Genomic DNA, 12,865 nt, shown 5'->3' with positions numbered 1-12,865 from the left:
TAGGGAGGAGCTCGAGAGGGTCTTCTCCGAGGAAGAAATAATTGGTGCTTTACAAGATCTACCGTCTGGCAAAGCTGTTGGTCCAGATCAGATTCCGTTAGAATTTTGTAAAATTTTTATTGATTCGTTAGGACAGGATCTGGTGGAGGTTATGTTATCAGCACAAAGGGGGGATTCTACCCCCGAGTCTTGGGCAGGGGCAGATGTCATTGTATTTTTGAAAAAGGATAAACCAGCTAAGGATCCCGGCTCTTATCGCCCAATCACCTTAATGAATAGTGATGTTAAAATCTTTTAAAAAATTCTGGCTATGAGATTAAATGCTATTATTGGAAAAACTATCCATCCGTGTCAACATGGGTTCATTATGGGTCGGGGAACCATGCAACATATAAGACGAATGATTACCCCTTTTGATGCAACGGAGATCTCAGGGGACCCTATGTCTGTGTTGCTACTAGATGCTGAAAAGGCATTTGATAGGGTCTCCTGGGATTTTCTTTGGGAAGCCATGAGGTGGTTCGGGTTGGGAGAAGGATTTATTAAATCTATTCAAGTATTATACTTGGCCCCAACAGCTCGGTTGAAGATTAATGGCAACTATACATCCCCATTTTATATACAGAGGGGACCAGGCAGGGTTGTCCCTCTTCTCCATTGTTGTTTGCCATCTATATTGATCCCTTGCTACGATTATTTGAGGCTAATAGCGGAATTCGACCAGTGGTGTGTCAGGGGATAGAAACTAAAGTTCTTGCATACGCTGATGACGTGGCTCTTATTACTACGGATCCGCAAGTAGCTTTGGAAAAGGTTGAGTCAATCTCTAGTGAGTTTGGTACTTTTACAGGATATGCATTAAATAAAATTAAGACTCAAGTTATTAACAATCGTTTATTAATTTTGAAGATACTTGTGTAGTCGACTCAGCAGTTTATTTGGGGATACGTGTCACTTCAGATCTTGGGAAACTGGTTGCCGTTAATATAGAGCCAGTAATCAGTAAAGCGAAGGTGGATTTTGATAGATTAAATAACCTCCATCTCTCTCTTGTGGGACGGTGTAATCTTGTTCAGATGTTGTTTTTACCAAAAGTATTGTATCTGTTCAGGTCAATTCCATTAGAATTCCAAAAAACTTGGTTAACTATCTTAGAAGGTTTTAGTTAACAGGTTTATTTGGGCACATGGGAAAACTAGGCGGGCTTTTCGGTTTATGTGTTTATCACGGGAGAAAGGAGGATTTTCGTTGCCAGATTTTCAGAGTTATTATTGGGCAGCAGCTCTGCAATATATGAGGATATTGGTAGGGTCGGGCTCTGGGGAAATTGAAAGGGTAAACGATCTCCCGGATGTTTATAGACTATTATTGGGTCAAAATGCTGAATATTGATTTTTATTAAATTTACCGAACCCAGTTACTATAAACGCACAAAAGTTAAGCCTTTGATGGCCGCCTTCAAGATTTGGGGGGGGGTTAAAGAAAAAGATTGGATTAGGGAGGCTTAATTTTTACACAGTTTTGTTTAAAAATCCAATGCTCCCCGAGGTATTCGCGGATGAAACTATGGCTGGATGGGTTAGCAAGGGTATCCGTCAGGCCGGGGATATAATAGGAAAGCAAGGCTTTTGTCAATTCAAAGATATACAGAAGTACTTTGGGGTGGAAAGTTGTAATTTTTTTAAGTATCTCCAACTCCGTAGTTTTTTTTGTAAGAAAATTGGTGGGGCATCGGGGTTCGCTTGTAATTCCATAATTGATATTATGCAAAGGGATGCTAAGTGGATGATTAAGTTAATCTATGTAGAATTGATTAATTTGAAGCAAGATGATGTAATTAAACATGAGGGTAAGTCGGCTGAGCGAGTGGGGGCTGCCCCTGGAACAGTTGCGAAATCTTTAAAGATGGGTCAGTCAATTCTATTTTTGGCTGGGCTTCAGGCACAACATTTTAAAACAGTTTTTTCTTTATATTATACCCCGGCCAAAATAGCACAATGGGGCGGCTCTACAGGGACTTCATGCGCACGGTGTGGCGGACTGGAAGCAGGCATTGCTGGATTCAATCATGGAATACTTAGATCATATACTTGGGGTAAAAATAATATTAACCTATGAAACTATTTTGTTAGGATTAAGTTCCTCAAATCAGGATAAGCTGGCTTATCAATTTATCTTTGTTGCTATGGCGGTTTTAAGGATAAATATTGCCTCTGCCTGGTTAGATCCCCTTCCCCCTACATTTCAACAATGGTTAGCTCGTTTACTCTCCATATACACAATAGAGAGTGCAATTTACGAAAGAAAGGGGAAAAAAGCGAAAATATTGGGTAAAAATATTTGGGCACCTCTAATAAAATGGAAGGAATTAATATAATTTAACCTATCTTGTTCGGGAAGATAATGATGGCTGATAAGAAATGTGAATCAGGTGTTCCTTAATGCTTTATAGAAGTGCTTCTTGTTCTTTCTTCCTTTTTGCTCCCTGTTCCTCTGTTTCTTGCTGATGCCTGTACGCCTTTTTTTTTTTTTTAAGATTAGTTATCTGCCTCTCATAGCATAATTTTTTTGATATTTGTTTGTTGTATGATATTATGTACCTGCACTGATCTCTCATGGTTGTTATGGGGGATAAAAATTAGAATAACGATATATTTAAAATAATAATAAATTTGAAGAGATTCTTTTTGCACTTTTTTGAGAAAGCAATGACTAGCTGGGTGTCATCGGCATAGGATACCAATGACAACCCTCTATTTTTTTCTACCATAGCTAGGGGTTGAACATAGATGTTAAAAAGTGCAGGGCTTAATTTCGAACCCTGTCGGACCCCATGCTTAATGACATCAATCAATCAATCAATCAAGACATTTGTAAAGCACGCTACTCACCCGTTAGGGGTCTCAAGGCACTGGGGGGGGGGTGGGTGCTGCTACCGCTCGAACATAATGTAGTGTAGGGGGGCACCCAATAATCCAACCGCATCTGGGTAACGTATTAGAAGCAAAAAAACTGGATGATGCGAAGGAATAGATCAAAAAATCATTTTCAAAATGTGAAGGACACCATAAATTATTCCTTCACCACACACTTATTTTTACGCAGAAATCAATCATTTATCTACCATATCATTGTTTGGACACAGAAATGTTCGGATAAGCTTTTTTTATCAATATTCAAAAAACAATTTCACACATTCATTTTACATATAATTGAATGAACATCCGTCCATTATACAAAACAAAAAGGAAAAAAGGAAAAAATACAGGTATGTACAAATATGGACTAAACGTCCATTCCTTATGTCCCTACACAATGGATGTTATCTCTATTATCATGAACATTCCATTCTTTCAAAATCGCCCCATTAGATAGTACTGTGAGGGTGAAAGTAATTACACCCTTGATGCACTTTGTGAGTACTATGTATCACTCCAATGAACCAATGATTTAGATTTGTCCGGGGCTCTTGACATTCAACAGAAGTCGACGCGTTTCAGCCCAACTAGCTTAGGGGCCTCATCAGGACTAGGGATTATAAGGAAATAACTCCTGAAACACCATCTATTGTGCCGTAGCGACAACAGAATCCATCCAAAGTTGTGAACCCAGAAAAATGCTCCGGCTCTCCTAACGGTTCCACACAGGCCTGTGTGGAACCGTTAGGAGAGCCGGAGCGTCCACGAGGAGACTACTTTGCTCACAAGATCCGTTAAGAAATACCGGAAGAGCGTACAGCGATAGGAGACTTTGGTCCAACGTGTATTCACTTGACTCGCAAATCAGTTGCTCGAAAGATTTCTTGCTTGAGGAATCGCCCATTTTTCTGGGTTCACAACTTTGGATGGATTCTGTTGTCGCTACGGCACAATAGATGGTGTTTCAGGAGTTATTTCCTTATAATCCCTAGTCCTGATGAGGCCCCTAAGCAAGTTGGGCTGAAACGCGTCGACTTCTGTTGAATGTCAAGAGCCCCGGACAAATCTAAATCATTGGTTCATTGGAGTGATACATAGTACTCACAAAGTGCATCAAGGGTGTAATTACTTTCACCCTCACAGTACTATCTAATGGGGCGATTTTGAAAGAATGAAATGTTCATGATAATAGAGATAACATCCATTGTGTAGGGACATAAGGAATGGACGTTTAGTCCATATTTGTACATACCTGTATTTTTTCCTTTTTTCCTTTTTGTTTTGTATAATGGACGGATGTTCATTCAATTATATGTAAAATGAATGTGTGAAATTGTTTTTTGAATATTGATAAAAAAAGCTTATCCGAACATTTCTGTGTCCAAACAATGATATGGTAGATAAATGATTGATTTCTGCGTAAAAATAAGTGTGTGGTGAAGGAATAATTTATGGTGTCCTTCACATTTTGAAAATGATTTTTTGATCTATTCCTTCGCATCATCCAGTTTTTTTGCCGCTACCGCTCGAACAGCCAGGTCTTGAGTAGCTTCCTGAAGGTTAGTAGGTCTTCGGTCTGCCGTAGGATGACGGGGAGGGTGTTCCAGATCTTGGCGGCGAGGTGGGAGAATGATCTGCCACCGGTGGTCGTTCTCCTGATGCAGGGGACAGTGGCGAGGGCAAGGTCGGTGGAGTGGAGCTGGCGGTTCGGGCTGTAGAAGGTGAGCTGTTTGTTGAGGTATGCTGGACAGGTGTTGTGGAGGGCTTTGTGTGCGTGAGTGAGGAGCTTGAAGGTGATCCTCCTGTTGACGGGAAGCCAGTGCAGGTTTTAGGTGGGGTGTGATGTGGCTGTGGCGAGGGATGTCGAGTATCAGGCGGGCAAAGGTGTTCTGTATGCGTTGCAGTCATTTCAGCAGTTTGGCTGGGGCTCCCGTGTAGAGGGTGTTACCGTAGTTCAGTCTGCTGCTGACGAGCGCCTGGGTTACCGATCTTCTAGTGTCGGTTGGGATCCACTTGTAGATCTTTCGGAGCATGCGGAGGATGTTGAAACAGGAGAATGTGATGGCGTTAACTTGCTTGGTCATGGAGAGTGCAGAGTCGAGGATGAATCCCAGGTTGCGTGCGTTGTCGGTGGGTGTTGGAGCTGCTCCCAGGGTGGTCGGCCACCAGGAGTCATCCCAGGCCGAAGGCGTGGAGCTGAGGATGAGGACCTCCATCTTGTCTGAGTTCAGCTTCAGACGGCTGTTCTTCATCCATTCGGCGACGGCTTTCAAATCTTTGAGGAGGTTGGTTTTGGCGGCGATATGGTACTTGGTGAACGAGAGGATCAGATGTGTGTCGTCGGCGTAGGAGATGATGTTGAGGTCATGCAGTCTGGCGACGTGGGCGAGTGGGGCCAAGTATATGTTGAACAGCGTCGGGCTGAGGGAGGATCCTTGGGGTATGCCGCAGATGATCTTGGTGGCTTCGGATCGGAAGGTGGGTGGCGGACGCTCTGTGTTCTGCCGGAGAGGAAGGAGATGGTCCAGTCCAGTGCTTTGCCTCGGATTCCTGCATCAGGGAGGCGGGTGCGTAGGGTGCGGTGGCAGACAGTGTCGAAGGCCACTGACAGGTCAAGGAGGATGAGGGCCGCGGTCTCAACGTTGTCCAGCAAGGCCCTGATGTCATCGGTGTCGGCGATGAGGGCTGTCTCGGTGCTGTAGTTGCTGCGGAACCCGGACTGAGATGGGTCCAGGATGTTGTTCTCCTCGAGGTAGTGGGTCAGCTCTTTGTTGACAGTTTTCTCGATGACCTTCACTGGGAACGGGAGCAGGGAGATGGGCCGGAAGTTCTTGAGGTCCTTGGGGTCAGCTTTGGGCTTCTTGAGCAGGGCGTTGATCTCAGCATGGTTCCAGCTCTCCTGGAAGGTTGCAGTCTCGAAGGAGATGTTGATGGCTTTGTGGAGGTGGGGTGCGATGGTGGCGCTGGCTTTGTTGAAGATTTGGTGGGGGCACATGTCTGTCGGAGAGCCGGAGTAGATGGTGCTCATGATTTTGATGGTGCCGTCGTCGTTGATGTTGGTCCAGGTGAGTAGGGGGTCTCCCTGGGCGGCGATCGAGGGGTCTGAGGTGTCGCAGGCTGTAGTGGAGGCCTGGTTGTCGAAGCTGTAATATATGTCTGCGATTTTGCGGTGGAAGAATGGAACAGGTAGTTGCACAGGTCTTGCGAAGGTGGGATGTCGTTGGTGCTGGCGCCGGGGTTGGAGAGTTCCTTCCCAATGTTGAAGAGTTCTTTGCTGTTGTGTGCATTGTTGTCGAGGTGGTCCTTGAAGGAGGTCTTTTTGGCAGATCTGATGAGGTGATGATGCTGGCGTATGGCGTTCTTGCGGGCTGTTTGGTTCTCCAGTGTTTGTTCGTGGCACCATTTCCTCTCCAACCTTCTGCAGTTTTGCTTGGAGGTCTGGAGGTCCGCGGTGAACCATCCAGCCATCTTGTTGGTGCAGCTGTTGGAGGGGTTCTTGATCGGGGCGAGGGTGTTGGTGCAGTCTTCGATCCAACGTCTGAGGTTGCTGGCAGCGGCGTCGGGGTTGGTGGGGTCTGTGGGTGGGCTACGGGCAAGGGCGGTGTGTAGCTGGTCCTCGGGGATTTTGCTCCAGCAGCGGCGGGGGATCTGTTGGGTGCGGTGGTGTGTGGTAGGCTTCTCGAAGGAGAAGTGGACGCAGCGATGATCAGTCCACTGGAGTTCGGTGGTGTGGAGGAAGGAGACGTGGGGGCTTGTGGAGAAGATGGGATCAAGCATGTGTCCGGCGGAGTGGGTGGGAGTCGTGACGAGCTGTTTGAGTCCGAGGTTGGCGAGGTTGTCGAGCAGGGTGGTGGAGCTGGTGTTGTTATTTTTCTCGAGGTGGAAGTTCAAGTCCCCGAGGAGGATGTAGTTCATGGACGAAAGAGCGTGCGTGCTGACGAAGTCGGCGATCAAGTCGCTGAACTGTGGCTGGGGTCCGGGGGGTCTGTAGATCAGAGTTCCTATGAGGGTGGTGTTGGGATCGGTATGGATCTGGAAGTGCAGGTGTTCGACGGTGTTGAGGGTGTCGTCGGAGTTGGTTGAGACCTTGAGGGTGGACTTGTGGATGATGGCGATTCCCACTCCCACTCCGTTGGTGCAGTCTCTGCGGGTGATCTTGCAGCTGTCCGGGATGGCTATGGCAATGTCGGATGCCAAGGAGTCATTCATCCAGGTCTCAGTCAGGAAAGCGATGTTCGGGGAGGATGTGTCGAGCAGGTCCCAGAGTTCAATGGCGTGTTTGCGTGCGGAGCGGGTGTTAAAGAGTATGCATCTGAGGTGGTTGCGACCTGCTCTGGTGGGTGGATTAGCAGGTCTGTTGCTGGTGAAGCTGCAGTTCTGGCAGTAGAAGGGTCCTTGGGTGCGCTTCGGGGCGGCCTGGAAGCAGGAGTGTGTTCAACCGGTGTTGAGTGCGTGGAGGGTGCTGGCATCGTAGCGGAGTCGGGCATCGTGGTGTTAGTGGTGGCCAGGGGTTCTGGTGCTGGGCACGGTCCAGACGCGGATGGGCACAGACGGGCTTGCCTTAGGCACGCCATTGGCGCGCCAGCGGCGCAACCGTGCAGCGGTCGCCATTAGAAGGGGAGTGGGGTGGGAGCAGGGAGGGGGCGGGAGCAGGCTGGATTGGTGGGCGGGGCCGCAGGGGCAGCAGCGGCGGGAAAAGCTCGGCCAGACACTGAAGGTGCCTGACAGAACGGGGGACACAATTCCAGAAGTGAAATTAACGGGGTACAGAAGAGAAAGGAGGCACACACAATATGGGGTACAGGAAAAGAAGCAAGACAATGATGGCGAACACAGGATGGCAAGAGCAGTTGCCGCTGGGTGGACTGCTGGCTCGAACCTGGAGCTGGGAGACAGTCAGGAGCACAGCGTGCAGGTGAGGCTGCTGGGGAGAGTGCTGACCTTGAACCATCTGCGAGTGGTAAGGTGGCACAGCAACTTGAAAAGTTCTGCCGTCCAGAAAAGAATGAAACCAGGCCAAGGCCGACCCCCTAACCCCGATATCCTGCAGCCTACATAAAAGGATGTCATAGGAAACAGTGTCGAAAGCGGCACTTAAATCCAACAGAATTAAGGCCGCAGAGTTCCTGACATTTAGGCTGCTGCGGATATCCTCTGTCACAGCCAACAGCACCGACTCGGTGCTGTGGCGGGGGCGAAAAATGTTTTGTGAGGCGTCAAGGATTTTGTTATGCTCTATAAATTCTGCCAAGACTGCATTTACATAGGATTCTGTGGCCTTATCTAAAAAAGGAAGCTGGGAAATCGGGTGAAAATTCCCGGGTCCGAAGGCTCTAAGGAAGGCTTCTTTAAAAGAGGTATAACTTTTGCATGCTTCCAATGATGCAGAAGACAGTGACAAATTAATCAATTCTCTAACCACTGGTAAAATTGATTTGAGAATTAGATGAAGTTGGTCAGGTCTCAAGGAATTGGCTGGGGAACCTGATTTAATTTTGAGGCAGAGGGATTCAGTCTCAGAGAGCGAGAGTGGGAGAAAAGAACACAACATTGGTTCGGAATTGATTGGCCTGTCCTCAAGCTCATCTGTTTGATCAGTGTTGGCGGTAACTGAGGGGAGGCTGACTATTGGGAGATTGTTATAGATAGTCTCCACCTTGCGCAGAAAAAAACCTGCAAGTTCATCGCACTGAGTATTGGAGGAGACTGGGGAATCAACTTTCACATCGGAGTGTTGCATTTTTTTAAGAAAATCATTTTGGGAGGGTTATTGCTCTCCAGAATTTTAGCAGCAATGTCTTTGGCTCTAGTTTTTCGGATCAACCTATGATACATCTTAATTGAAGCACAGTATTTATTTTTTGCTTCCGTGTCATAAGCCCGCCTCCAGGTTCGCACCAGTTGCTTACAGACCTTTTTTGCTTTAACCAAGGTTTCATTAAACCAAGAATTAGAGGGCCCTTGCTTCTTCTTTAAACTAAGTTTAGCAGGAATACAGGTATCTAGGGCTTGAGTCAGCCAGTCCTGAAAGAGAATGCCAGCAGCCTCTACATTAGGAGAAAACTGTGGTTTAAGACTTAACAAAGAGTCCAAAAATTGACTAACAACCAATTTATGCCATGGACGTTGCATCACTGGCCGGGGGCAATTCAGAGCAGGTTTCCCTGGAAGCCGATGGGAAAAAGAACCAAAAAGTGGTCTGTCCAAACCAAAGGAACCGGGGGCGACACTGTTATAGAACCCAAATTAGAAAATATCGGGTCCAGCCGGTGGCCAGCAACATGTGTGCTGTCTGCTACACATTGTATCAGTTGACAGGCCTTTAACCCCTTGTGTGCCACGCCCTTTCCCCGCCCTGTGCCGGGCTTTCTATTAGCGGGCGGAGTTCATGGCGAGATGGTCTCGTCATGGGCACAGCGCAACCGCGGCCCATGACGAGACCATCTCGTCATGGGCACTGAAGGGGTTAAGTCAGCTAGAAAGCAAGCAATATCTGTTTTCCCACTATCTTCCAGATGAAGGTTTAAATCCCCCAGAATGGTAAAATGTGCTGCTTTACTAGCAAGAAGGATGACCCTATTCACTAGAGCTTCCCTAAATGTTTTAGATGACCCTGGATGATGATATATAAGCAACCCTGAAACCGTGAAGTTGTGGTTAAGGGTGAATTTAAAGAATGCACTTTCACACTCGGGAATATCCTCCTTCCTAAAACTGCATGAGAGAGGCTCCTTGAGGATTAGTGCAATACCTCCACCACAATTAATAGCTCTGTTGAGTTGGTACATAGTAAAGCCTGGGGGAAGTGCCAACCAGGTTTTTGCACCAGAATCCTGTGTTAACCAGGTCTCAGTCAGAAAAAGTCCATCCGGTGATTCATCTGTTAATAAGTCAAATATCTCAGCATGGTGCTTTGCAAGAGAACGGCAGTTTAAGCTATAAAACCTGAGCTCAGTCGAGCCAGAGAGGGGAATGCCTCTCCCATCTGTCTTCAAGTTAAAGAGACATGGTTCACACTGAAAAGAATCAACCAAAAGGAACCAGGTATGCTTTAAACAACTAGAACAATTGATATTGAGAGACAGGAGCTCAGAGCGTGTATTGAAATACCTATCATTAGGAATTTGAGCAGGAAGTCTGGCATCTGGCAGCCTCCTGGCACGGACGGGCGCAGACGGGCTTTCCTTAGGTGCGGACTTTAGATTTGGTTTAAACATCTAAATGTTGATCCTGCCTGCAGGGAGCAGCATTATTAGATGCTACCTGCGGGCGATAGCAGTGTTGTCTCCTGCTGGATGCGGGTAGCCAGCTGGGGCCACATGGGGCACCAGGGAACCCACCTTTATTTGTGGTTGGCTCCCCTCCCATTTCAATATTTTGCCAGGATCTGGGCTCCCCGGGGCCAAAAGTGGCATGGGGAGGGGGCAGTGTGCCTCCCCCCTAAAAAATATGCTGAGCCCTGGAGTGGGGTCCCCAGGGCAGAAATCGGCCTGGGAATGGGAGCTGCATGCCCTCCTCCCCATTAATTTTAATAGTGTCCCAGGGGTATGGGGGTCCTTAGGGCCTATCAAGGCTCAGGGAGGGGGCCACGCTGCCCCTCTCTCCTTTAATTTTAATAGTGGGCTTGGGGGATGGAGACCCAGGGCCTAACAAGGCTTAGGGAGAGAGCAAAGTAACCTCCGTCGCCTTTAAAAAAAAGAAAGCACTGGGGGATGAGGTCCCCAGAGCCTAAGTAGGGTTTGGGGAGGGATCCACGTGGCCCCCCATCTCCTTTAAAATATTTATGGCCTTGAGAGATGGGGTCACCATATTAGGTTCATGGAGGGGGGCCACTTGGCCCCCCTCCTCTTAGAAAATAAAAGGTCCTTTGGCCAACCCACTCCGCACATGGCCGCGGGCAGCATATGGTTGCTGAATGCAGGGCACTGGCCACATAGGGCCCGGCCTGGGGGACCCCAGGGCCTTTTTCTTAGTGCGGGGGGGGGGGTTGGATTAACATATGGTAATTAAATATTACTTTCTGTTAAAAAAAACTAGAAATTCAGTGAAAAAAAAAAGTTTAAAGTAACATTACAATTAGGTGAAATGTTCAGTAACAGCATAACGTTTTAAACTCTAAAAACCACTAAAATTCACCAGTTGTAGTTATAGTTTTCTCAAGTAAATGTAACTCATGCCCTAAGGTAACTATAACTTATGCCCTCGCCATGCTCTGCTAATTACCCAACATATTACATCACTCATGACATCTTCTATGACATCATTGATAATATCTCTGAAAGGGCCGAGTTCATCCCTACCAAACTACTGTGGAACTCACGGCTGACGGATTTTTATTGTCTTCTGAAAAGCATAAAGGGGAGAAACAATTCATTTGAACAGAATCACAATTTACAAGAAACCATGTCTCAGAAAAATCACAGACTCCGAAATCCAAGTCAGTGGGATTTATTACACAATGCCAAAAACAACTAGATGTACAAACACCTCATTACGAGGTTGCAGAAGTACATGGGAACTAATACAAATCCAAACCTACAGGCTAAATTAATACGATAAATCATAAACAGAATGACAATCTCCAGAAGCAGAACGCAGGCAATGATTGCCCCCATGTCAAGTTCAGTCTTCATCTGCGGAGTATTAATAAAAAGCATTAGTCTGTCCCTACACTACTCCTATCATGACATTAGGCCTGGGCTAAAAATCTGTTCCGCTCGCGGAAATTGCGATAATTTGAAATTTTTGCGTTCCGCGGAGAGCGCGAAAAAATTTACAAATTTCCGCAATCCGCATTTTACCGGAAATTTTTTGCTTGCTCGCGCTGTAAAATAATACATTCTTGTGTGATCGCCTTACCTGAATCCCCGCGTTCGCCGACAAGTTTTCCCGATCCGGTCGCGTTCTCCACGAGATGTTGGATTGTTGGTAGCCATTTGCGCTGTCTCGCGACAGTTCGCGCCCGCAGTAACATCATTCGTCGCGCGATCACGTCTTTCTTCTCGCGATCATGCACCGCGAGACAAGTGAAAACAAGATGGCCGCGCCCGCGACCAACCGCATGGGTAAGTTGGCGAGCCGCGACCACGCAGAACATACCGCAAACGGGCGGGAAAAAAACTTCTGCATCTTCGCAATATTTCTGCGTATTTGCGGAGATTTTTAACATTTTCGCGATAATTTGCGAAAGTGAATTTCGCAAATTCTGCCCACCCCTACATGACATCCCTACTTTGCATTTCCCAGGCAATATCAGGATAAAGGTGTCAGAGTGTGAAGACTTCCTAAGACGTACACTCACGTTGTATGGGCCAAGTAGCCCAAGTCACAGAGCTCATTCTAAGATGCTCCTTCTCTCTTCTTCGATCTCCTCACCCCTTCTCCTGACTCAACTCCGGAACACTATCCCTAATGCAAAACACAAAAACATAAAACACACAGATCACCTCATTTCACTGGACACTTCCCATAGGTGATTTTCCATGCGATGTCGGTGCTCCCGTCTCCTGGCTCGATTACCTTGATTCCCAGGCCTCCCTCAATGAGAAAGAACACCAGCTCCCAATTATCAACTTTCTTCACCAAAATTTAACTCATCCTCCTGAGCCTAAATCTCCTAAACAAAAGACGTTATTCTAACTAACAAAGACAACTTTTTCCACCTGCAACAGAAACGTGAGAACAGAACAGATTCAACATACACATGAAATGTTACAAAACCCCTCACTATTGAACCCTTAGGGAAAACACATTTCAGGCCTACAGAAATCAGCCAACATAACAGTGAAACACATAGGCCTCTCAAAGACACGTAAGTGAACTTTTCATTTTGGCCTTTACATCTTGTTACATTACAGAAGCACATCAAATTCATTGTTAACTGCAAGCAACTTACAGGAGTCTACACATGAAAGCAATTAAGGCACATCTATGTGCAATTTTAAGAT

The 12,865-nt window shown here is 46.7% G+C and overlaps 1 protein-coding gene across 1 annotated transcript in view; it reads left to right on the top strand.

Annotated features, from left to right (window-relative positions):
- ADCY2 (adenylate cyclase 2) overlaps positions 1-12,865 on the top strand; it is a 3,557,286-nt gene that overhangs the window by 1,341,216 nt on the left and 2,203,205 nt on the right. The window lies entirely within an intron of this gene.

Source organism: Triturus cristatus, chromosome 5_1, assembly GCF_964204655.1.
Source record: "Triturus cristatus chromosome 5_1, aTriCri1.1, whole genome shotgun sequence".
Classification (NCBI taxonomy): Eukaryota; Metazoa; Chordata; class Amphibia; order Caudata; family Salamandridae; genus Triturus; species Triturus cristatus.
This window is presented reverse-complemented; position numbering and strand designations above follow the sequence as displayed.